The sequence below is a fragment of the Papio anubis genome, chromosome 15 (genome assembly GCF_008728515.1).
Source record: "Papio anubis isolate 15944 chromosome 15, Panubis1.0, whole genome shotgun sequence".
Classification (NCBI taxonomy): Eukaryota; Metazoa; Chordata; class Mammalia; order Primates; family Cercopithecidae; genus Papio; species Papio anubis.
Window position 1 is genome coordinate 45,090,441 of NC_044990.1, and position 27,854 is coordinate 45,118,294.

At 35.3% G+C, this 27,854-nt stretch overlaps 1 protein-coding gene across 9 annotated transcripts in view; it reads right to left on the minus strand.

Moving 5' to 3' along the window:
* The window catches only part of PCDH9 (protocadherin 9), a 957,408-nt gene that overhangs the window by 825,026 nt on the left and 104,528 nt on the right, over positions 1–27,854 (minus strand). Inside the window, exon 4 of one of the 9 annotated variants that reach the window (XR_639868.3) lies at positions 26,231–26,324. The exons of the other annotated variants lie outside the window; for them this stretch is intronic. The gene's annotated coding sequence lies outside the window, so the exon portion shown is untranslated. Of the gene's footprint in view, positions 1–26,230; positions 26,325–27,854 lie in introns of those variants that run through there. 9 annotated transcript variants of the gene reach the window in all.

Genomic DNA, 27,854 nt, shown 5'->3' on the forward strand with positions numbered 1-27,854 from the left:
TTTTTATTTCAATCCCATGTCTCTAGGATATATTCTCAAGAGAAGAAAGAGAAGAAAATACTTACTTTAACTTCCTCTAGATAATCTCCCCATAGATTGATAAGGTTCTCAGCAACACAATAAAAATCTTCAGCATCTCAAGGAAGAGGATCCTGATTAATTACATCAGGTTGGTGGAAGGACAACTTTTAGATGTTGTTCACATCTCTTCAACTGCTGTTATCAGAGTTTCTCACTTACACTGCTGACTAAGGATAACTTACTGTATACTGTAAGAGAGATGGCAGGGCTGCAGATTTTGTGTTACTGTATTATTTCTCTGGTTTCTTTCTCTTTTCATAGTAAATGTAAAAGTCTGTAAAACTCTGGTGGAGGATGGTGATGGGGGGAAATTGCATGTGTTGGGGCGAGATACATGGGAATTATTTGTACTTCCAATTTTTCTTTAAAATTGCTCTAAAAAATAAAGTTTAGGCCGGGCGCGGTGGCTCAAGCCTGTAATCCCAGCACTTTGGGAGGCCGAGACGGGCGGATCACGAGGTCAGGAGATCGAGACCATCCTGGCGAACACGGTGAAACCTCGTCTCTACTAAAAAATACAAAAAACTAGCCAGGCGAGGTGGAGGGCGCCTGTAGTCCCAACTACTCGGGAGGCTGAGGCAGGAGAATGGCCTGAACCCGGGAGGCGGAGCTTGCAGTGAGCTGAGATCCGGCCATTGCACTCCAGCCTGGGCGGCAGAGCGAGACTCCGTCTCAAAAAAAAAAAAAAAAAAAAAAAAAAAGTTTATTAAATAAAAAATTATGTAAAAATGAAAACATCATTTTCCCGTACTTTGTTTGATTGGCACAGTTTTTAAAATATTTTAAGAATTTTAAGGCCGGGCACAGTGGCTCACACCTGTAATCCCAGTGCTTTGGGAAGCTGAGGTGGGTGGATCACTTGAGCCCAGGAGTTTGAGACCAGCTTGCACAATGGTGAAACCCTATCTATACAGAAAAAAAAAAAAAAAAAAAAAAAAAAAAGCTGGGCAAGGTGGCACATGAAGTCCCAGCTACTTGGGAGACTGAAGTGGGAGGATCACCTGTGCCCAGGGAGGTTAAGACTGTAGTGAGCCATGACTGTGCCACTACACTCCAGCCTGGGCAATAGAGTGAGACCATGTTTCAAACAAAAGCAAAAAATTCAAAATTGAAATAATTTTAAAATATAAATGTAAGTTTAACTAAAAGCTATCCTGTTAATTTCTCTTCTCATTTAGTGTTGTGAAAGTTATGGGCAATTTAATAATTTTATCTGCATTACAAAGTAAATAACATAAATGACATATATTTGTAGGGAGCAACCAATTTGAAAAAAAATCAAATGAAAGACAAAGTATAGCAATATGATATTTTTTTTTCACTAGGAAAAAAATGCTTTATTAATTGTTAAGCTGTTTATCATTAGAAACAAGGGAAAAAGTATGTCTGTAATAGTAACTGAGCTTTTTATGATAGTGTTGCACAAAACGTCTTTACAAGTACCACTCAGTGAATTTTCTGCTCTCACAATCATTTGACATGTAATTACTCATTTCGGTAAAAAAAAAAAAAAAAAAGAAAAGAAAATTTAATTATCATTTTAACATTCTGGAGCCTACACTAAATGAAATTTGTGGTAGGAAAAAGCATTTATAAGTTTTTCATATAAAGAAAAACTACATACCTCGAAATGATGAAAACAAGAAAAACCAATAAAGAGCCAAGACGCCTACTGTTACGGGGTATATTATAAGATAAAGACTTCAGAGTGCTATATAAATATGCTAAGTGTTTTTAATCAGCTAATGCCAAACAACATCCTCATGAAGCTGATAAGAGCTATCCACATTCATAAATAAAAAGTTATAAAATTAATATTGCACAACTAAAGCCGTTCTTCAAAGACCACTCTTACAGATTTGGTTAAACACACATATAGATGCAATCAAATGGACACCAAAAACACTTACACAAACAGTTTCTGACCCTGAAGTATATCATTGGGACACTCAAAATAGTTTCATTACCAAGATTCAAAAGAAACAAACAAGCAGCAGGAACAACAACAAAAGACACAGGAGGAAAAAATGACTCTAAGAAAAATCAAATAGTGTGACAGAATAGTAGGCAATAAATAAATATTAATTTGCAAAATGTCAAAGTACTTATGAAATCTCTGAATCATGACATTCTCTAAGCATTGGCATCTGTTAAGTAATGGAACTAAGAGATCTTGGAAGCATTGCCTAGCTCTGTTGTTATACATCTAAAATTAAATAATATAATTCTTAAAAATGAATATATGCTTTAGAGAAGTGCCTTTTAACATTAAGCATAGTTTTAAATATCAATAAATTATTTATTAAACTTATAAATGCTTTTTCCCACCATAAATTTCCTTTAGTGTAGGCTCCAATAGTAATAAATTATTTATTTATGATTTGTTCAAAGTCTCTGAAATCGTGTCACTTTTCTATCTTCTGAGTATAATAAGGTAGTTTATTGCCACAATTATTTTTAAGTTCTTTTGCTAAATCCTGCTTCTGGTTATATTTATTCAACCTAAAATTTTTCAAAACCAAACAAAGTTAAGAATGAGATGGAGAAAATTTTTATTCCCACAATCTGTTCTTCCTTGATGAAGTAGATTAATTAATGTTTAGTAATTGGAAAGTGTGGTTAAAAATATCATTGCTAGGAAATACAAATAAAGAATAATGCAAAATAATGCATACAAGACACTAACTAATGCAGAATAATACAGACAAGAAATAATAATGCAGAAAAGAAATAATGAAGAAAAGAAACCGGTAAAAACGATATAGTAAAATAGCAAAAAACAAAACAGTGAAACAACAAAATAATTGATTCCTGATTAAAATGCAGATGGTGGTGGATTGTTCAGTTTTCTAGAAATGATATAGATACTTAATAAATTACAAAGTATTTGCAATAAAGAAATGTCATCTCAGGTCATCTTTTGTAAAGAATGATCTCATGTTGAACCCTCTGAATCAGAATTTTGCATTAAAGTCGGTGGATTCATATTGTCATGATTCTGTCATGCAATCATTCTAGTCAACTAAACAACACCAAAGTTACCAAAGAGTAGAGTCAATTTACATGAACGTAGAGACACTGTGAATACTGTATTGCTGTGAGTCAGACTTTTTGGATGTTATCTTTATGTTCCAGTTGTTCTCTTTTATCATAGAAAAAAATATTAGAGAACTTGTAACTAGGTCTGGTTTGACAGATCTAAATGACCATTCTCCACATCCTTTTACGTATGCTCTTTGTCAAATAACTAACGTGGCTTGTATAAAACCAAGAATTCAAGTCAAAATCAATGGATTTTGCAATCTGCCATTCAATTTGTAAATATGCAAATTAATGAGGTAAATTTCAATGACTTCCAATATTAACTTCTTATTATTGGGCCCTATAAATCTAACTTAAAGGAGTTTACTACAGTCAATAAATTTGGCGTCTCATCTAGCATATCCTAAATGAAATCCTGTAAAGAAGTAACTTTTCCTTAATATTCAGAAATGGAGAATATTGTGTTTTTAAGCACAATTCATCTGACTAGACCGCACAGTGGGGAAAGCTAACTTATCTACAATGCATTAGATAAAACAGAGGCTCTCAGGTGAAGGGCCCCATGGAGAACACAACAGGACCTAGCAGAACTTGATATGAGAGGCTGACACTCCAGCCCAGATAACATTCACGCTCGGTCGCTGCAAAGAAACAGCGAGTGAGGAGTCTCTAAGGATAATAACTTCGAAATACCTTTCAACCCTTCATCTAGCTTCTTCCTCTAGCAAAGGTTAAATGTAAGTTTGACACCTTGTTCTATTGCCTGCACTTACCCTCAGGTAATAAAAGAGACAATGAAATATAATAATGGGTCCCCATGCTCCATGGCACCGTATAACATCTATTACACATCTCTCGAAGTTCAAACACACTCTTCCTAGTGATGTTAAATCACTGAACTATATTTAAAAGAAAATAAAAGAAAACATTAGAGTAGACATGTCACTAAGTCTACGGGTTTTTGTACTTGCCTCTGAAGTGGCTGACATCTTCATTAAATACTCTTCCCCAGTCGCTAAGGAACCTGACATTACTTCAGCTATTAATGCATTTTAGACCAGCTGACCCATAACACATTAACTAATTAGATTATACTCCTATAGCTTTTTTAAATCGTCATTACATTATTGGTTAAGAAATAATAGTAAACATAATGACAATAAAAATAATAAAGAGGTAATTTACTGAGTGCTCAATATGTACTGGGGACTGTGCAATGGTCTCATAGGAATTATCTAGATTTTTTTTTTCTTAAAAAGAAAAACCACTTGAAGAGCACAAAATACCAAATCCTTAAACATATGTGTAAAGTGCAGCCTACTGACACATAGAAATTATTTATATCTTGAATCATACTAACTTTTAAAATGTAAAGCCTACTAAAATGCAGAAATGTTTCTATCATAATTGCATGTATATACTTAAGGAATGCTATTCAGTTAACAAAAGAATTAATACTAAGAAACTGAAGAAATAAGCACAAAAAATTAATTACTGCAGTTTCTCTCATACCTAAGCCTTACCAAAAATTCTCCCAAAAAAATCTTCCATTGCTTTTCTCTTCCTCAGATATGTTTGCAGTCTTTTCTTTTCTCCCTCTTTGGCTCATCATCTTCTAATATCAGGAAACACTTTGAGAATTTCATTGCTTGGTTGCTTGCAAATTGCTCTAAGCTATTCATTCCTTTTCAACCAGTTTAGTGGAGGTTGAACATCTGTATTTCAGGCTGCTGACGAAATATCTATGAAAGGGGCCTCTAAAGAAGTAGTGCAGAGAATAAAAACTACTGGGAAAGATATGCAATCACTCAAAAAAATGGGTATGTTCCTCTAGAATGCAAAGTGACTCACAAATGGAATGCCTGATTTACCCTGTGAAAGGGGTCTGCACCTGCATAACCATGACCACTATTCTGGAGAAGCACTGGCTTCAGCAGAAGGCAGACCCATTGATAGCAAGCATCTTTTGAGCCCCCCAGAGCCATGCAGCTCCTCACCCTTACCCTCTGCCGCTGCCATCAGCAATGGAGATTTCTCAGATAAAACAATATAGTAAACACTGATTCTCCCATGTCTATTGATGTTTTCAGAGAGAAAAGACTTTAGATGCAATCTGATGATAAGTACCTATTATTTTAAAACTGTATTTGTGATGTATTGTGATATGTACTGCCACTGAAACATCATTCACTGAATGAGCTTCTATATAGCTGGAAAAAAAAGTTAAGGGAGTATATTTCATGTGTGAATAGCAAACTCATTAGTATTTTATATTTCAGCTTTTCTCCTGAGATCCAATGTAACAGGGTGATTAATAGGAATTTTGAAAATTCAAAAGTAGGTTGCGTAGTTGCCAATGAAGTAGGATATAAATTTCCCTTACCCATTTAGAACCTTTAACATAATGTGGGTTTGTTACGTGTGTGTGTATCTTTGTATACACACATATCTATATGTGTATCAACAGAACTCAAAATGTAAACCAGTGTAAAGTAGTGTAACTATAAAATATGGTAAGAGTTTTTGTTCAATTTGTATGTTGATGTTACACACTACAAATAATATTTCTGTATGTATCACTCAATGAGTATTTTAACCTCAGAGTGAATAATCTACTGATTTTTTAACTCTAGGTTTGTTTTAATATCTTCAATTATGAAACAAATTCTCTTTTGTGACATTGAGAAGAGGCAAGAAAGAGTAAGAAAGAAATTAAAACAAACAATGGATAACTAATAGTGTTAAATGGAATACTAAGGCTGTTATGGTATGGAATGGAATGGCATTATGCCTCTGTGTAATACCAATACCGTTGAGTAATTGAAAATTTCTAAATCTCCCCAGTATACCAGTCCCACTACCGAGTCCTTGTGAAAATGCTTCCTTTCTTTGTAGTCCTAGTATTTACAGGAGTTTCAATAAGCCTTCTCTATCATAAAGTGGCAAAGAGATCCCTTTTCAAAAGTCCTATATTAAAATGTTCTCCTACATTAAAATATCAGAAAATTCCTAGTCTTTTAGTGCTTCAGTTAAAATGGATCAAAGGTGAAGGACAGAAGGAACTTTGCACAGTACAATAGTGAAACTGCTATCCCTTGATTCTTAACAGTTTCTGGACAAAATAATCATAGGCTTGTACTCAAGCAGAACAAGGGCCCCTTCATTTCTACGTTTATGGTCTTGCAATCTTGAGATCTTTCTCAGCCTCCATGGTCTCTTCTGGAAAACAGGCAATCTGAGAGTATTCTAAACCTGCAATCCGAGAGTAGTCTAAACACAGAATGACACTCAAATATAAAACACTGACATCCAGATATATTAATGTTGCTGACACAGAACTCTAATATTTGTTTTTAATACAAAATAACAAAAGTCAAAAGGAGCTCTAAATGATGAAAGAAAATACTTTCAAATAGAAAAAAAAAATGTTAAATGCCCAGTTACCATCTTTGTTTATTCTACATACTTCTCAAAGTAAAACACACATTCAGTTGTTTATTTTCCCTCTGAGTGTGAAGGGGATACATGACAGAGATAATCTAATCTAAAAGTTTAAATAATCAGGAATGACTGAAACATTCTGTAAAAGAGAGAGAATGATTAGACCTGAACAGTTGGATATAAAACATCTTATAAATCTACTATACTTCCGAAAGAATATGTTACAGATACTACTGATAAAACAAAAATAACAGAGAGACTAGTATGTACCTGAATTTAGTTCATGTGATTAACGTGACAAGAAAATCATCAATTTGCTAACGAAAAATCTGCTTGAGAGGCAACATAGTTATATTTCTACCTCTCCTCACATATAAAAATACACTTTCTATACAATAGGTCAATAACACATTAAAATATACAGAAAAAAATAGGTAAATAATTACCTAATATATTTTTCTAAGTATTATGGCAAAAGAAACAACAATAAAGGAAATAAGATAGCTCTACTACACACAAGTTTTTAAATGTTTTTAAAAAGGTAACAAAATGTAGGTACAAAACTTCAGAAAATATCACAATATATGACTAGGTGCTATATATATTGAGATGGTTACAATTCAGTAAAAATCTAAAAATACTACAAGCAAAATAACACAAATCATGAATAAAATATTCTTAAAGTTAAAATATCAAATACTAACATGCTAACATATGTGAAAATAATTGGGGAAATGGATACCTCTTTATTTCTGTTTGGAGGTTAATCAATGTGATGGTCTACAGGTGAATGTGTTGATACAAACCGAAAGGCTTTAAAATCTTCCTGCTTTGTAAGTCAGTAATTCCACTTTCAAATATTTGTTTACACGTAATAATCAGAGATGCCCATAGAATGTATTCATTGCATAATATCTTAAAATGGTGACAACTTAAATATGCAGCATTAGGAGATTATAAACCTCTAAATCCAATATAATTTCAAACCTGCTAACAATGTTAGCAATTAATACTGATGTTCTTCAAATGGCAGAAAAGCAAACACTTTTTTCTTTTTTTTTTTTCTTTTCCATATTTTACTAACCTACTGTAAACCTATACTACTTATACAGTAAGGGAAATGGTTGTAACTTATGTTAAACAGAAGTGGTGGATGACAGACAAGAAACAGTAACTTAGCTTGTACTCATAGAATACACAGGAGAGTGGAGGGTTGCATGGGGACTTGAATGCCTGACTAGGGAATTTCTACATCATTGAGTAGGCAGTGGGGAACCGTCGAAAATCTTTGAGCATGGAATTCACAGAGTCATTTTGGCAGTTGTGTACATGGCTAAGTGAACGACTTTGAATCTAGTTACGAAGAGGCCAATTGTGAGAGTTCAGGGACCTTCAGAATGTAACATCAGGGATTTCAAGATAATCAGATACACTTAATAAGTAGCTCTTATATTACATATTAAAAGTAAGGCCTTGCTGTCAACTGCCATAAGATGCAGCAATATTCTAAGCTTTGTATTCTTTCTCAATGATATCTTGAAAAGAACAGGCATGGAGTTCATGAGATTCATATGAAGAACCAACTGACAGCACCACATCCACAATCTGGGTCCTGGAGTTTTAAGCATATCGTGTTGCTTTTAGGCTAGATTTAACTGTGAGGATAATAAGAAACGTGAGTATCTCTCTTACTTCTAACTAGCTGGTCTATGCATTGCACTGTTGGAAACTCAAATATTTCAGAAATATATGGCAAAATAATAAATTCACATGGATTTTTAAAGGGCTCTTAGACATGTAGAGCATTGTCAGGTTAGCTATATCAATGATAGGGGGTGTCATGGCATTTCTGCGCCCGCCCACCCAAGTCTTTGGAGTTATTTTCCTTCCCAATTACAACATAGGTTTCAACGTGTGGCTATAAACCAATTTCAAACTTGCCTAATGCAACCGTTTACAAATGCTCTCCCTAGATGACTAAACATATAAATCATATCTTGTTATACAATAATTTGTAACAGTACAATACAATAACAAACATTATTGTTTGTTTGTTTGGTTGGTTTTTTGAGATGGAGTCTCGCTCTGTCGCCCAGGCTGGAGCGCAGTGGTGAGATCTCGGCTCACTGCAAGCTCCGCCTCCCGGGTTCACGCCATTCTCCTGCCTTAGTCTCCCGAGTAGCTGGGACTACAGGCGCCCGCCACCAAGCCTGGCTAATTTTTTGTGATTTTTTTTTTTAGTAGAGACGGGGTTTCACAGTGTTAGCCAGGATAGTCTCCATCTCCTCGGCCTCCCAAAGTGCTGGGATTGCAGGCGTGAGCCACAGCGCCAGGTCAATAAAATGGTTTTAACCTGTAGGATCCCCCTCTTTCTATAAGATAATCCTTTATCTCACTTGTAAATCAGTTCCACATCACTGAAATAAAAACCATTTCCTGTTCCCTAAAATGTTTTTTGGTATATTTCCTTTACAGGATCATCGCACTCTGGAACTCAAATCTTCTCCCTTGGCTAACACTGCTACATCTAGTCTGCAGTCACATATCGTGTCACTAACACTCTTTCAAGATGGACACTTCTTGGCCTTGGAGTTTCTGTTTCATTCATTCTGTATTTTATGTCTCTTTTTCATAGTTGGATCACGAACTGATTGGGAAAAAAGATGATGTAAAATTGCCTATACTTTTTGGCAAAAGAACAAAAATATAGAGGATTGTAATATTTTTGTTCTAAGAATAAAATCAGATAACATGAAAAGCTTTTCTTACTCTGTCTGTAATTTAGTAAACTAAAATAATGCTATGAAGCAAAGAAACTCTCAACTTTAGAAATAAAAACATAAGGATCAGAACATTTTATGTTAGCCCATAAAACACCATATTCTTTGGCTACTGGTTTTGAGACTCACACTCTAGATTACTGGAAAAGAAGCAGTTATTGATAGGAAAGTCCTGAAATAAATTATCTGGGTACCCAGAGATGAAGTGAGCATATGTATTAACTATTATAAAACTTGCCTATTTGTGAAATAAATTTATACTTTTTTTCTTTATTCAATTTAGGAAAAAGACATGATGTTTATGAGTGAGAGGAGAAATGATGCAGCATCTTTTTAAAACTGTTATGAAACACTTTCGTGTGTGTGTGTGTTTTTGACTAAGCTGCTTTTCACTTTCTCCTTGGCAATTAAATTTATACATGTCTGAAGAATAATATTTACTAAATTCCAAAGCTTAAATTTTGATAATTGCTTAAATGTGTAATACAATAATAGGCAAAGATCAACGTATTTAAATATATCAGATACATAATATTTAATGATCTACATAAGTAAAGCTAGTAATCTCAAGAATACATATATGTTTTTATACATTATAGGATAGAGAAATATATCTAAGAAATATACATATATGTTTATAATTCTATATCTATATATTAGTTTATAGTGTAGGAAAGAAATTTTGAAGGGACTCTGAGTCAGCTAGAAATTTGGTCAATACTCACATGGCCGGCCACTAAGTTTAGGATACCCATTGAATGGGTCATCCAACTTTTCAAATCTATTCATTAGTAAAATAAAAATACTGATGTTAGAATTAAGGGACATTAAATATATAAAGTGTCTCCCATGTAAAAGGGAGTCAAAAAAGGTATCCTTGCTTATTTCAGAGTGATTGTGAGGATTAAATTGGATAACTTTAAAACTCTTGGGGCTCTGCTCTATCTATGTTTGCTATTTACCAATTTATTCATTTATCCATCCTAGGCATTTTAAGTACTTACTATGTGCTAGATATATGTAACTATTCCATGTTAAAAGAGTTAAGTGTTCCATATAAAATTCAAGATAAATGTAAGATATTCAATGTTATCTTAAGCTTAACTATATTTCTGGACTTGTTCTGTATTTAATGTAGCAAAGGATTATATCATCTTTAAGTGAAAAGCAGCAGGTTAATCATCAGTTGTGATTTCATATTTCATGGTGAAACTTAATTTGGCCCTACCACAATTCTAATTTTAATATGGTATTGATGACAGCAGCAGCAGCCCATCTGGAGCAGCCACTGTGAATATGCTGGCTGCAGCGGAGGAGGTGAGGCCAGGGTTTTGCACTCCACGGAGCTAATGGGAACTGGGAACAGGCAGGAGACCGCCCTCCCAGGCACAGCTGCAGCCACCCAGCCATGGCTGCTGATTGGGCAGCCCTGTGCTCCTGGGCCTGAGAAATCCCTCTGCCTCTGTAGGCTCAGAAGTGCCTGTTCCCACTGCCCGGCCTCCCCCTGGCCTCTCCCTGCTCCTGGCCTCTTCTCCAATTTTGGAACAAATTGAGGCTGAGCTCCGGAGCTGTTGCAAACCAGCCCTGTGTGTGGGCACTCACGATGGTGTTAACATGCCAGCACACTGCGGCCTTGGCCCCCTGTGGAATTTGGGTGCCAAGGAGCATGGGAGGGAGGCTGAGGTGGGGCTGAGGATGTCTGCATGTGGTCTGCAGGTGCTCCTTGGCATGAACAGCCGGGTCACCATGGACATGATTGATGGTGGCAGACAGGCTCCTTGGTGGAAAGGGGCGGATCCCCAGTGAAGCCGCTCCTTCAAGCCCATGTCAGCCTGAAGCATAGGGGCTGGGCTGTCACTTCCAGGTGGAGTAGGTGGCCCCAAGTGAGATCTTATGGTGCTTTTTATGGGCCTGCCCATGGCCACCCATGGGCCAATCAACATGCATATCCTCTCTTCTAAAGTCCATAAAAACCCAGAATTCAGCCAGAGTCACAGAGATATTGGGACAACCTCCCTGCAAATAGGAGCTACCACTCTGGGCCTCCTCTCCACTGAAGGGGCTATGGACATCAGAACGATCTGCCTGTGGAAAGGCACTACTCCCTGCAAGTCTCCTCTCTGCTGACAGCTGGACACTCATTGGAAGGACCTGCCTGCAGAAAGGAGCTACCCACTTTGGGTCTCCTGAGAGCTGTTCTGTTGCTCAGGGAAGCTCCTCTCCACCTTTCTCACCCTCCAGTGGTCCACATACCTCATTCTTCCTGGACATGAGACAGAACTCAGGACCTGAACTGAGACCTGCCAAGTGGCGGGACTGAAAGAGCTGTAATACAAACAGGGCTGAAATGCCCCCATGATCACCATGTTGCAGGCAACAAGAAGGAGAGAAGAGATACAGCCCTTGGAGAGGCCTATATCTAGGGGCTCCCCAAGCCAGGGCTGTGACACCCTCTTAGGGGCTCTGCGGTTCCTGGTGTTTCCAAGCTTCTGGGTGCCACTGCATTCCCCTTGTCCAGACATGGGTGCCCACAGTGGAAGCTTCATGCAGTACATCTGCTCCAGTGACAGCCTTGCACAGAGCCAGCACCTGTGCCAGCACCTGGAGCTGCTGTCCTGCCACAGCAGCCAGAATGCTTGGCTATGCACAGTGACCAGACCCTGTGCTCACTTGCCCACACACCCCTCACTGCTCCACGCCTGGCTCACCCTTGGCAGCTGTGGAATCTGGACTGGTAGCACAAGCCAAGTACAGCCTGCCAGGCCGAGCGAATGGAACAAGCCCAGCAGGCATAAGCAATACTTAGGCAGAAGGTGTGGTCTGCCACAGAGGTTTCTGGCTGGCAAATTGATATGCCAAGGATCCCATGCCAGTATAGTATGGGTAATGCAGTCCTGATTCAGGATATTTATCTTTTAAGAATAATTAAGATAGCTAAATGGTGCGTGCAGATTGTTTGCTAGTAACTGATAACATAGTGATACAGAACTGAAGAGTATGCATATACTAAATAACGTAAAATGTGTTAAATTGTGTCAGTTAATGGGAATGAGGTAGATACATTCAAAAATTCATGACAAAGCAATAAACAACTTGTTTGATCCATTTCAAGGTAGAAAATAGCATCTAAGGTCAATAATAATATCAATGTTTAGAGGAAAAACTAATTTCCATTTGTATCATTAGTATTGCATGGCATATAGCCTGATCCAAACACTTATTACAGGAATAAAGATTAATCCACAAAAATATAGCAGAGACTAATTAAATTCACACACATGAATGTAAAAATCACCATTTTTAATCAAATAATTCTACAATTTTAATTACAGTGGGTACTACATTTAATAACTAGGGTGAGGGTAAGTTGAACATTTTAATAAATTTTAATAAGCACACATTAATTATACTGCAATGAATGCATATTTGAGGGAATATGCAGTTTTCCATTTTAATAATGTTAGAATGACATTGTAATATGTACCCATAGAGCAACAACTATTGATTAGGCCACCAAAATATTTTAGCATGATTTTAACAGTTTGGCTCAATACCCTGATTACCATGTCATATTCAGTCAATTTTGGTCAAAATCATGTGGACTACTTGAAGTGATATAAGTAGTCTCAACACAGTATCTGGAAAACAGATGTGTAAACTAAAACATAAATGTACATATTTTATAAATTTTCTTTCAGTGACACCTAACCCACTTTAGACACTCACAAATTTGAAATTTTTAAAGAGGTAATGGATATTACTCATGTATCATAAGGAAAAAAGAAAAGGTGATCTTTAGCTTGTTGAAACTGGGTTCTCCACCTTTGCCACTTTTTCACCTTCCTCTACCCTTCCTCACCCTCTCCCTACTTTATGTTCAGACCCTAACATTGTTTTTACCAGTTAGGATCTTGATTTATTTTGAAATTCTATTGTGCCAATGAGTATGAAAATGATTAAATTCATTTCCCTAAGTCAGTCAATAATGTAGCCTAATCACGTAGTTTGGCATATTTCATTCTTTAAATGCATCTGTCTTCAATTGGTTTGCTTATAGAATCAGTCCAAATCCAAACATCTTCCCTATTCATAAGCACAAATAAACCCTCACTTACGATTTTTAAGAAGGTTTCTCTAAAATTGTGTTTAATGCTTCCTAACCTGTAATCAATATTTATGCTAACTATTTGAATGAAAATCTCTATAAAAGTTTAGTATTTAGCATTATAATGACATGAGAATTATTTCAAAAACGTTATCTCCAGTAAGACTAAATTGATTTTCAAGCAATTTTAGAAATAGTAAAATATTTTATTTTCAACCAAAATATTTCTTTGGGTTAATTTTTAAAAGCTGGGTCAAATATTTGTTATATTTATTCTCTTTTTAATTTTAGGACAAGCTATTTTTCATCTTGAAGCTTTGTTTTTTTTTTAATTTATGAGTTGAAAAATCACAACATATATGATGAATCTCTGGGCAAAGGATAATATGCCTCTTGAAGTGCATTATATAATATTGTTATTTTTAACCATAACGAGTGACCACTTACTATGTACATAACACTTACTTTGTGTACTAAATTTCTGTAATATTTTAGAGAAATACATGGATTCTTGGTTTCAAGGGCTTGATAATTTGATTGCGGAGCCTTTGCACATGCAAAGGAATAATTTAATAATCAATAGACTAACAAAGCAACATCTAAGCAAGCTTACATTTTTTAAAAGTCCTCATAATCTAGGTTTAAGCTCATCATATGGAAAACTGCTATGCAAAAGAGTTCATATACATAAAATTAAAAAAAAATTAAAAAAAGAGATATGGCCGGGCACAGTGGCTCACGCCTGCAATCCCAGCACTTTGGGAGGCCGTAGCAGGTGGATCATGAAGTCAGGAGTTCAAGACCAGCCTGGTCAACACGGTGAAACCCCATCTCTACTAAAATATAAAAAATTAGCCGGGCGTGGCAGCATGAGCCATAGTCCCAGCTACTTGGGAGGTTGAGACAGGAGAGTTGCTTGAACCTGGTAGGCGGAGGTTGCAGTGAGCTGATCGTGCCACTACACTCCAGCCTGGGCGACAGAAACTCCACTCCGTCTCAAAAAATAAAAATAAAATAGAAGGGACATTACAGAAAAGACATAACTACATGAGGGATCTGTGTGACTTTTATTGTGTGATTCTTAATGATGGATGATTATCAAAGACTTCCTATGCATCAAGCATTATACGCATAATATTTATAATCTCACAGCAGTTTTACAAGGTTGGTGTGATCCTTCTTTCTCAGATAAGGAAACAGAAATTCCTTGAATCTAGGTAACATAATTCACTGAGGAAATGGCCAAGCCTTGATTTATATATGTCTGTTTATCTCTCTGACTCTAGGCTAATGTTTTGTTTTTATATCATCTACCCATAAAACTTTCTCACCCAATGCAGTCCATTTTATCCTATTACCCTGTTTCATACTATAATCATCACTATCTGAAATTATACAAATTAATTGTTCACAGGATTATAGGCTTATCCATTAGAATGCAAATTCCATGAGGCCAACGCCTTCTGGACTCCTAGCATTTAGAACATAGTGACTACTCAATGCATATGACTGACTGAATAAAAAAACAGCTTGATCTAATAGAATCTCATGCCTCTTTCCTTACATGGCATGTAGTTGTTTCAGATGGGTTCTTGAAAAAATATTTCTTTAACCAAAATGAGTTAAGATTCTAATTCCATGTGCATATATATGTTTATTAAAATATTTTCTAATCACTTTTTGTAAAATAAGCGTAACAGATCAAATTAAGTACTTAAACCTGGTACACAAAATGAGACAAGTAATGAGTCCAGCAAAATGTACAATTAAGATATAGTCATTATCATTCTGAGATATTAACCCATGCACATTTTCTATCTTATTCTTTTAGACAAGTGATCCCTCAAGCTATGTCAAATTTTACACGAACACACAAACAAACATACTTGTTTTCAGCATAGGTGAGCATGAGGCCAAAGGGGTCGTTCTTAGGTTGTACTATGTACTAGTCTATACTAGGTCTAAAAAATAAACACCAGACAAGTAATGATTCATCATAAACATAATTATTATGTTCCTAACCCTATTACCAAAGTTATAAAGGGAATATTAGAGAAATTTCAAATTCACTGTTATATTACTTATTTTTAATTAACCATTGTAAAATTGACAATTTTCTTTTGCCACTCATTCTTCTAAAGACATATTTTCTTAGTTACTTAAGTGGAAGTGGAATAGTTACTGGAAATTAGCAAGTCAAGTCTTATTTTTGAGTGGCTTTGATAAGAACAGTGGAACCGAAGACAAAATGTAAATGTAATTAATAGCTACAAAAAAGTGAGATTATTATGTAACTTTCACTTCTTTAGGCTAATTAAGCCTCCTATGCCAACATTTTCATTTATTTTAATAAAGTTATTCATTTCATATAATTAATAGTGCTATTACCCTGGCCTGGAACTAATTTTAGAAAATTCACACAAAAGTTTAAATCTATTTTATTTATCCAGTCATTAGTTATGTCATGTCACTATCCTCACCTTATCAATAAGCACATTAGTTTTATATGCATTTTTAACAGTGCAATTTGCTATCAGAATAATGCCAGTTAGAGTATACCTGTGTCATTTTCTGCACTTGAGTTCTGACTGACTTTGATTAGAGCCAGGCTCCAACTTTCACATGTGCTTCTGCTCAATACTCCTTACAATGCCATGTTTACAATTACTGTTATTAATACCATTTCCATCATCATTATTGTCTTTATCTCTATTATTAAACTGACTCTGAACATTTATTCTCGCTAGGCAGGGCATTTGATACGTTGTATGTGTTTGCCTTCAAAGAAGTAGATTTATGACACAATTATTAGATTGCCACTTAATATGTGAAGAAACACATTTGTCCAAGGAAACATTGGTACTGTGTGGTGCCTATGATGAGCAGCAGAACTCTTATCCTGAAGAGATACATTCCACTATAACTCTCCCTGTACATTATTCTCTTTCACTCTCTGCATCTTGCATGGAAGAAATTCTCATTTGCACTGGGTCTTCTGTGCCTAATAGAACATATTAACTAATTAAGGTGCTATCAAAGAATTAAAAGAATATGTGAAGCTACACATTTTCAAACTTAAAAAATAATGGATATCATTTTCTTTCTTCCTTTCTTCCTTTCTCTCTTTCTCTCTTTTTCCCTCCCTCCTTCCCTCCCTCCCTCCTTCCCTGACTTCCTTCTTTCCTCCTTTCCTTTCTGGACAGGGTCTCCCTCTGTCACCCAGACTGGAGTACAGTTGAACAATCGTGGTTCACTGAAGCCTCGACCTCCCCAGGCTCCAGTAATCCTCACAACTGAGCTTCCCAAGTAGCTGGGACTACAGGTATGTGTTACCACACCTGGCTAATTTTTTGTTATTTTTTGTAGAGATGGAGTTTCTCCATGTTGCCCAGGCTGATATCATTTTTTTTTATCACTTGATTAAAATGCAAAAATGTCTAAGACTTTTGCAAGATAATGTCATGTATCTATTTGGGCCTCCTTTTCCTTGTAACTTTAGCGCAATCTCAGTATCATATTTGACTTTTCAGTTAAAATCATATCACTGACCTTGGTGGAATCTTATTTCCTACTTTTAAACTTGAATTCCTTATTAATATTCTGCCTTTAGGTTGAAACTTTATTGGATTTAATTTCAAATTCACAGTATAATACAGTACTGAGTTAAAAAGTATAGTGGGAGAGTAGATTAAATAGACCTCTAATCTTAATTATATACATATAACTCTACTCAAAACAAAAACCCACACAAAATATTTCTGACTATGTATCTTCTGCATTTGTCCCTAGAAAAGGGCAAAGAAAAATATTTAATACATTCACAATGCAGGTGATTTCCAGTGGTCCATGTCTTCTAACATCAACTACAACATTGTCAGCTGTAAGAAATATTCCCCCTCAAATTGCAAGTAATATAATGACTGTTCCTCTCGTCATTAATAATTACTTTTTTCCCCATATGGTAACAGAAAAAAAAAAAAAACTTACATTAGTTTATTCATTGCCAAATCATGGTTTTTTTGTTGTTGTTTGTTTTGTTTTCTGATATAGGAAACACCAAAACTTTGCCCATCAAACATTTGGATTACACTGAGAAATGCAATCACTGAGGTGGGCAATAAAATGTACTACTTTTACCGGCTAGAGCTAACTAAAAGTCAAGGTGTTCACTTTGGTGCATCACAGATAATAATGCTACCTACAATACATGCCAAGTCTTATTTACTTACTTTTTTGACTCAAATTAGAGGGCATAACATAGCTTCATTATAACTCAGCAGAAAAATCTGAGTTCATTCTGTTTAAATCATAACAACTGGTTAATTCTATATTTTAAAAAGGCAGACAAAACCATGAATTGATTATATTGTAATTTATGATTCCCTGGACTGGAGCTCTGTTTTTCAACCCTTTTTTAAATGTCTCTTCTAAGAAGCCTTTTAAGACATTTTTTCTTAATTGTGAAATCCATTAATACCACAGATAAAGTGTCTATCTGTTTATATAATATATGTAAATCTGTGCTTTATACATGGAAAGAATAAGAATATTTTAATCTCCCCCAGGAATCAGTGTTAGCCTCTTTGGGGTTTATATATCTCCACTGAGACTATATGAAATAGACAAAGCTCAAAGTTTCAAATTGTAGAAAAAAACATTTTCACTTACTTTCAATGAGGCATCTGCCAGTTTATATAGTTTAATGTACTCTTACAGTTTTTGTAACAGAAATAATTTTAAATAAATGGAATGAGACAAATGAAGCAGAGCAGATAAACATTTTTTTTCTAAACACTTTTACAGCAACATATTGCATACTCTATAAGGCAAAGTACTGATGTATGGAAAATTTCAACGATGTTTACAAATAAAGAGTTTTACATCAACTCCAGAACTGTGCAACAGTCCTCTATGTAACAGTCCTTTCCATGCAGTCTAACTTTGTAAACTAAAATCTGTAAAAGATGAGAGGAGATAAATGTATAAAGTACATAAGAAATGTGTCCCTGTATTAGAAAATTTGGTGCTAAAGACAAAAGGAGAATATTGCCTGTATTTTTTTTTTTACTTTTTATCTGTTAGACTGGCATTATGCAGGAATTGCTTTAGTTTTGCGTATATTTAGTGTCCTTACACTCATCCATCTGTATCAGCTCCTATTCTTTGTTATCTCATTGTCTTTGTCAATATTTTTTATTGTGTGCTTTGTTTTGTACAGATAGAATTTAAACTAGAGAAAAATAATAGTACATGGCAGGGGTTAATTTCAACTAATTTGGATTGAACACATGCTAATCTCCCAATGCTATAGAATCCATTAACTATAGATAAATGATAATCTGTAATCATAAGTCATGGAGTAGGATGTATCAGGTTGTCAGTATTGTTTAGTAATAATAATTGGATTTATAATGTGCATCTGGTTTTGGTGAAGCCTGGGTGGGGTTTCAAGGCTAATGTTGGTCACATACCTTTGTGAACAGTAGGCCTTGCACTTTGAGGCAACTTTGGGCTTCCTGATATAGGGATGCTTTGCATGTATGCTGGTGGTGGTTGAAGACAACGCATGTTCTGTGCAACCCATTCAGGAGCAGAAGGATGAAAGAGCTTTCTGCCTCTGGATGGTTTTCAATGCAAATCCTTCTTTTGCTGCTGCTTTCCTATTTCTTTTCCTGAAATAAAGGTGTCCCACGAGAACAAAGTGACCCTTGTAAACTTTCCAGTAGTGGAACACTTCCAGTGATTAATATGTGATTAATATAGTTACTAATGCAAATAATTTCTATTCATAAAAACGCAAATGTCTCCACTGAAATACAATTGATTGATTATCCCCCTCTGAATATTGACCAGTTTTGCCAGTTTTTTATCCATTTGCAAATTTATTTTGGCATTCCTTATCTGACTTTAATATGTGGTATTTTGAATTTTCCTTTGCACCAAATATAATATCTTATTGGTTTCTTTATTAATTAATGAATTAAATAAAATATTTGACAGGTTTTCATTATATATCAGGATAATAATAATATATCCTATATCATCTTTCAAATTTTATTGCTTATCAACTTAAATAAAGAATGGTAGCACGACTTAATTCTAAGGACCAAAGGCACTAGTGAGATTGCCCAGTTTTGAATCCAGATGCCACCAGCTGTGTGCCCTTGGCTAAGTTACTTAAATCCTCTAAGTACCCATTTCATCAGCTGAAAAAAGGATTATATAACATGACTTCCTTATATTTTAAAATCAGTATGTCTTTGATTTCTGTCAACAAAATGGGAATATTAACAGCTCCTATCTCATATGACTTTGAGATGAGTAAATGAGAAAGTACAAGCAAACAGCTAGCTGGATATGTTAACATTATCACAATATCAACCAGAGAATGCTGGAAACACGGCCACACAGAATCAGGGAAAATTCAATGAAAGCATTATATTATCTTCATTCCTATAAATTACTTCAATTTATATCTTTCTATTTAAGAAATCCTATTTTAGAAATAAGATTTAGAAAGGAGATCCCGACAAAATTTGATATAACTGCTGAAAATCAACGGATGATTTTCCCCACATCTTCAGAATGTTTATCCAGTCAGGGAGGAGCAGGAGGAAAAAGTTTAGGAGAGTAAGTTGAAATATCTGCTAACTTAAGTACTAATTATTTTCACTCTTAGAACCTGAGTAAGATAAATTATTACTGAATTCAACTCGATTAAAAAAATTTATTGTTGAAGCTTATTCAAGCTACCTACAAAACACATGGGTGAGTAGCCACTAATATTTCCCATTCTAAGATCAACTAAGTGAAATAAGGCTTGCAATATTGATAAAACCAAACCTATTACTCCTTTGTTCCATCCACCCTCAATATACACAAGATACTATAAAAATCATTATGTTCAAGGTGAAGAAGATAAGTTGTTAATTCAAAATTCCATGTTCTTTTGAGCCCAATATACATACTTTCCCCAAAGCAACAACAAACACACCTTACAAATGCAATCAAGGTGTCAAACCCATTCTGGCAAACATATATTGTCCACCCATTATTAATGCTGTCTCTCAGGGAATTTCCATTTCCACAGGATCTGGGCTAAATTTTATTCACGACTTTATATAATCAAACTTTTATATTATCCATTAATAAAAAGAAAGAAACTGACAGAGTGGAGAAAGATGAGCTTTAAGGATATACTCTTAGAATAGAACCAATCAAAGAAAAAAAAAAAAAAAACCAGGAAAAAAGTGTCTTGGCAAATTTGTAAAGAATTTATGATACTGACACTAATTGTTGGCAAATCTGACAGGTTATAGATAAGTGAGTTGTTTCTGTTGAGGAGCTATTCTGTAGATCCACTTTTCTGTATTCCTTTCCATGCCAATCACTGAAGATGCTGGTAAACCGGCCCAGCTGAATTGAGCCATTGAAGGCGAGAGTAGGGAACTAATTGTGTTCTCTTGCATCTTTTCCTACTGCCAAAGAAAAGCACTATTGTCCTTCTTCAAGAATTCCCTTTCAGCCTTAAGGATCTCTGCCAACTTCATTGAGAAAGTCAAACTGCATATCCAAATGGAAGTAAGGGAAGTTCACATCCAGCTTTGTTCTTGGGGGAGGCAGTTGTGATGAGTTCTAAACATAAACATCACTGAGCATCACATTTTATGTTGAAAGTGGCTTAATGAAAAATGAGAAACACAGAAGTAAGAGTGAGAAAGGAAAGCGAGTAAAGTATAAATGTGTAGCCTGAATAAGTTACACCAAACGCTATTTATAATGTCTATATTCCGATGCTCTGAAATGATACTTGTTAAATCCATTGGGGCCCTGAATCACAGAAAGCAATCTTATCTGAAGTAATAATCTAAATGTCCACTTTCACAGATAAATGGATGGATGGGATTTTTTAAAGATCACTTTCCTTAATGTGGCCTAATTAAGGGTATAAAATAAAAAGGATTTTGAGTTATAAAAATGTCATATCTCAAATATAACTAATTTGAGGATTTGAAGATATCCCACACAAAATACAGGAACTACTCAGTGACTGCCTCCCCAAAAGGACATGTTAGCATAATTTCCATGAGAAATGTGGGCAAGTTGACTAAATAATAAGGGGAAAATTTTATAAAATTTTCAAAATAGTGTAACACCACTCCATAAATAAAAAATGGTTTTAAAGTTTCAACACTGAGTTTGTCTTAACTCAGTAAAATTTAGCAATCTAACTTACAGTTATGAGTTCATGTGGGCAATGTTAAGTCACTTCAAGGTAAGAAAATATCTAATTTCTTTTTAGGAACAAATGTTGCATGCTGCAGAAAATTCTGCTGCGGATACTTGACACAAGGATACACTCATCCAAACCCAACAGAGAGAATGTTATCTTCATTAGAGTAAATGTCCTAGCTTTTTGGTACTATTAGCAGGACTGGGATACAACTAGTGAATACTTTTATTCACTGTTCTAGTTTGATTTCATTTTCTTATACTTCCTGCAGTAAGAATAAATTGTATTTTGTTTGTTTTTGTTTTGGGATATTTTTTTGGTAGCAGCCTGGGCAAGTAACCCTACAGCAAACCTCTAAAACAGTGGACGTGTATAGTAAAAACTGTGAAATGCATAAACCAACAGTTTTATTTGGTAATAAATTCAATCGTATGGCATAATTCCCATATGGCATAATGGATTTTGTTTGTTTATCTGTGCTTCATTAAAGTAAGCTCCCAGAATTTCTCCTTTGCCTATGGAAGATCTATTATAAACATGACTTCCTGCAAGACAAGCAAGGTAAAACATACACATACACCTTTAAATTAACTTTCCAAGTGGTCATAGTTTTTTTGCAAAGCAAGGAGCCAGAGAGTATGATAGTATTCAATGAAAGATTGGCCTGAACTCAAGACAAAAATTTAATCAAGATTCTAAATATCTATATCTATGACACTGCAGCACCTTCACACTACAACCTATTTATCCTAAATACCTTTTCCTAACAAGTAATTTTCTGGATGTCACCACAATTTACCAGGGTCAGCATCCAAATGTAGAACAAGTAACTCATTTAAATTAGTTTATTTGGTCAGAAAAAAGCTATACGACCTGGCATGCATCATATGTGTATTAATTTAGTTTTGCTTGAGATTTAAAACAACTTCTTTGCAGTAGCAGGTGGTTTATAACAGTGAATTAAAGTGCAAACTGTGTAAGATCATGTTTAGAATATATCAAGTAAGAAACAGAATGTCCTTTCAGCCAGGCCATAATGGATGGAAAATAAAAGATTTCCACCCTAAAATCTATTATGGGCCTAGAGCCTTACAATGTTTAGAAGGTTTTTTCTTTTGGGGTTTGTTTCTTGATTTTATTGTTGTTGAAGATATTGTAGTTATTGTCAACATTATTTAATCAGGTGTGTTTAGATCTTAACAGGGATTTAAATATATGATATATGTCTTTTCTATAAGCAGTCATCTATGAGAGATTATAACTGTTCGGATCAACACATCCCCCTCCTCTTCATCATGAAAACTACCACTGCATTAGTAAGTAAGCTGAAGCCGGGCGCGGTGGCTCATGCCTGTAATCCCAGCACTTTCGGAGGCCGAGGCGGGCAGATCACCAGGTCAGAAGATTGAGACCATCCTGGCTAACACGGTGAAACCCCGTCTCTACTAAAAATACAAAAACAAAATCAGCTGGGTGTGGTGGCAGGCGCCTGTAGTCCCAGCTACTTGGGAGGCTGAGGCAGGAGAATGGCGTGAACCTGGGAGGCAGAGGTTGCAGTGAGCCAAGATCAGGCCACTGCACTCCAGCCTGGATGACAGAGCGACGAGACTCCATCTCAAAAAAAAAAAAAAAAAAAAAAAAGGTAAGTAAGCTGAGATTATTTATTTTCATTTCAATTTTACTTTCTTTTTAAAATTAAATATAACTATTAAAAATAACTTTCAAACAGATTTCTTAGACATTGTCTAATATAGGGCAAATAAGTATAGAATTTGCTACTCAGCAATAAATTAGCACAGACAAGTGTCATGAAAAAAAATTTAGAGCCAAGTAGAGACAGAAAAGCTGTTCAATCAGGAAGTATCAGTGACTTACACAGGAAAATGGCATAAATTTGTTTTATGTTTTATTTTCGGGATTCAGGAGTAGCCCTTAGACATAGGTATTGATTGGCCGGATGATGTAATCTACCCTGAGAAATGGAACCCACATATTTTAGAATTGCTTAAGCACTTATTTGTTGTGGTTATTAAACAACTAGGACATGCTATGGTGGGGTGAGTCAGACAGACATCCTTAGGGCTTTAAAGAATTGTGCAAGAATGTTTAGAAAAATTCTGGGCCAGGTGGTTATGAGTAGGCTAGGCTGGTAACACTGGGTTTCTGGGTTTTAAGCACTTAGTGGCTTTTGTTTAACATTATCAAATTTTCCATAATTGATTTTTTACAGAAAATACATAAAAATATGAAGAAAAGATAATCGTCTTACACTAATTTTATAACTTAATATACCATTTCTTTAATCATCTCTTACTGTCCCTAACAGAAAATATATGAAATTTCTCAAGAGTTTAAGACTTTCTGTTGTTTCCCAAGCCTACATGTTTATAGTGTGTGAATTAAAAGCAAGCCTTTTAAATTCTGCTGCACACAATGCTCATGCATTAAAAAATAATAATAATAATAAGGATCTGTATTGATATCCTGAAAAAGGCTGATACACCCAGAAAAGTCATTTAGATCTGCATTATTGTTCTTCTCTGAGTCTACATGTAATTTATAATCAAATGTTCTATGTGTGCAGGCCACGTCTGTGGATGCAGGTACTGATCATTATGATGAATGTGAATCTTCACTAGTCCTCACGGCCAGCCTCTGGAATTAGGGGTTAGAAATCAGTGTGTAATTCCCTTTTCTGCCACCAACAACTTTGCTTTACGTACCCAGCGCTTGCTCCTTTGCTTCTTTTTTTCTCCTTTTTGTGCTATCCAATTTTTTTTTTTTTTTTTTTTTTTTGAGACGGAGTCTCGCGCTGTCGCCCAGGCTGGAGTGCAGTGGCGCGATCTCGGCTCACTGCAAGCTCCGCCTCCCGGGTTCACGCCATTCTCCTGCCTCAGCCTCCTGAGTAGCTGGGACTACAGGCGCCCACCACCGCGCCCGGCTAATTTTTTGTATTTTTTAGTAGAGACGGGGTTTCACTGTGGTCTCGATCTCCTGACCTTGTGATCCGCCCGCCTCGGCCTCCCAAAGTGCTGGGATTACAGGCGTGAGCCACCGCGCCCGGCCTGTGCTATCCAATTTTATAGATCCAGTTTAAAGTACTACATTTTCTATAATTACCCCTAACTCTTCCTCTTCACAACAAATCAATTGCTTTCTTATCATTGCTTACATACACTTTACTCATACTTCAGTCACATTCTATCAGTTGTTTAGTCACAGAAAAACTTCATCCAATATGACAAAAAGTAGGTTTTATTAATATTTGAATCTGCAATGTCGAATATTAGGTCCTCTTTAAATACTTGCTGAAATAAATTGATAATTTATTTGATACACTGTTTCTCATTTATGCACCATTTTAAAATTACTTTCTCATATATCATGATGCAAAACATGTTGATTTTGCAATAAGGAGCCAGAATATGTTTTTAAACATCAGAAAAATATCTTGCTTTGAGGAAATCACTTGGGCCACCACAGAGGGGGGGGGGGGAAACTAAAAACATTATTCTATTGAGAAGAAACATTCCATTGTTAACATATTGTATCTACTTATTAATCTGTTTAACAACTACTAATTTCCTACCATATACTAGATTCTGAAGACACAAATTAATGACAAAGTTAGTCACTCAAATGACTCAGCATAGAGAAGCGGGACAGACATATACACAAAGAGCTAGTAAGATAATCTTCATATTTTTCTGAATGTTTCTTGATATAAATATTTACTTTAAAAATTTTGGAATTGTAAGAGTTGATGTGCATTATAAATTTTGCAAATATGATTTATTTTGGCCATCAGTGTCATCTGGGACACTAAAGCTCCTATCCTTGTTCCTAGAAGATCCAACTATTTGCCCCACAAGCAAACAGTGAGTATGAGCTATCATTTTAAAATGTGTTGAACCTGCAGGCCTTGTGAATTACTGTGCTGGGATTGGGGAAATCTGCTCCGTGTTCTGCCAGAGAATTACAACATATTGCTGCCTGCAGCAATGTTAACTTTTAATGTCTTTGTTGTGGTATCTGTGGCTATTTTTCCTCCCATCATAGAGAACAATTAGTGTTTGTCCTTGCCCTTTCCACATTACTTTGTATCATACTTAACAATCTTTTTTACATATTATCAGGAATCTCAAGAGAGGGCTGCTTAAAGGTATGCCCTTTCAGAATTTCTGGCTAGAAATAGTACTTCTATAAAAGCAATGAACAGAATTTTCTTGATGCAAAAATCATATGACAATGGCTATGTCTGTAAGAAAAATCTTTCTGTTTTAAAGTTTAGAAAGTGGTCTGCATTTGGTAGTAAAAAAAGATTGGGCACTCTCTGAGTTTTGTTATTAATTAAGTGTATATAATCATATAGATGTCATGTAACTATCCTGTGCCTCCATTTCTTCAGCTAGCTCTAGATTTTTGTTGTTTTGTTGTTTTTTAAAATGGCATCCTTGATTATGATGACTACACTCTAAACACATTGTTTTAAAGCTGTACACATACCTATTTTAAAGTGGCCAAGTTAAGTATATTGACTAGTCCTTTCCCCAACTCCTGTTAATAGATCCAGATTGCGATGTTTTCTTTGTTCTTCTTTCATTATTTATGAATAACTGAATTACAGATGTGACAATTCCAACTAGAATAAAGGAAATTAGTGTCTACACAAATAAAATACGGCACTTAATTGTAAGTTCTAAGCATTCTCCTTACATGGTAGAGATGCCCCAGAAAGGGAACAATATCTTTTAAATGCCTATGCCTAGCCATTATTAAATATAAATCTTTCATTGTAATTTACATGACTACAATGTGTAATTACACATTGTAATTTTACAAAGTTATTTTGAATCATAACTTTTAGTTTTTAAATACCAAATAATAAGGAATCCATCGTTTAAAAAGAATGTAACATGCTCTGTTTTGGCATGTTATACATATTTTCTAGTTCAAAAACCTCATGAAGCATGCATTATCTTCATTTTACAGATGAGAAAGTTGAAGCTCAGTGTGAACTAACATATAAAAAGTAAATAATCCAGCCAGGCGCGGTGGCTCATGCCTGTAATCCCAGCACTTTGGGAGGCCGAGGTGGGCGGATGACGAGGTCAGGAGATGGAGACCATCTTGGCCAAGATGGTAAAACCCCATCTCTACTAAAATACAACAAATTAGCCGGGTGTAGTGATGCGTGCCTGTAATCCCAGCTACTTGGGATGCTGAGGCAGGGGAATCGCTTGAACTCAGGAGGTGGAGGTTGCAGGGAGCTGAGATCACACCACTGTACTCCAGCCTGGTGACAGAGCAAGACTATGTCAAAAAAAAAAAAAAAAAAAAAAAGCAAATAATCCTTTTTAGCTCAATGCCTCAATGTAACTTTATCATACCAAACAGTTTTCCAGGGAAATCAGACAAATAATATTGCTTTAAATTAGTAGATTTGTTTACCACGGTATTTATTTTATTTTATTTTTTGGAGAAACAATTCTATCATTATTTTTGTTAGTGACACAAACATTGAAAATAGTCACACTATAGAGCTAATCAAAATTAATGTGAAGATTTCCTGTTTGTTTTAGGCATTCATTCCTTCATTCCTTAATTGTTAACATAATCATTTTTAAATTTGCTCAATTTTTCCCTTAAAACATGGAAAAACAAAAATCTACTAACCTTTCTAGGCATGTTATAGCAAAGACTCTTTTTCTACCCATCTTTATGTTATTAACTGATTCACAAAAGGTAAGTTTCCAGGGGGAGAAATCAAATAAATAAAGATTGTCAAGGTTTGCTGCTTTCAAGTTTACTTATATGGCAGCATATTTTCTATAAGAAATGCTGAGAGATGTAAACACCTAGAGCTCCTTCCTTTCCTGCACTGGCCTACCTCCAGTTAGTGAGAATCAAGACGTGGTCGTGCTGCAGCACGACAACTCTATTCACAAGATTAAGGCAAAGAAAGATACTCTCCCTCCTTTATAAACAAACACCTGATTGGAAAGAAAAGCTTCTGTTGCTTATATTTTTATCTCCTTCATTTTAAACACTAGCTAAAGCCTTCGTTTGATTTGCTTACTCAGATATGTGTCTTACTATAGTAATGTTATAATAATCATTATTGATTAGTTTCATTATTAAACAATGAAAGTAGGATTAGAAGAGAATTTGT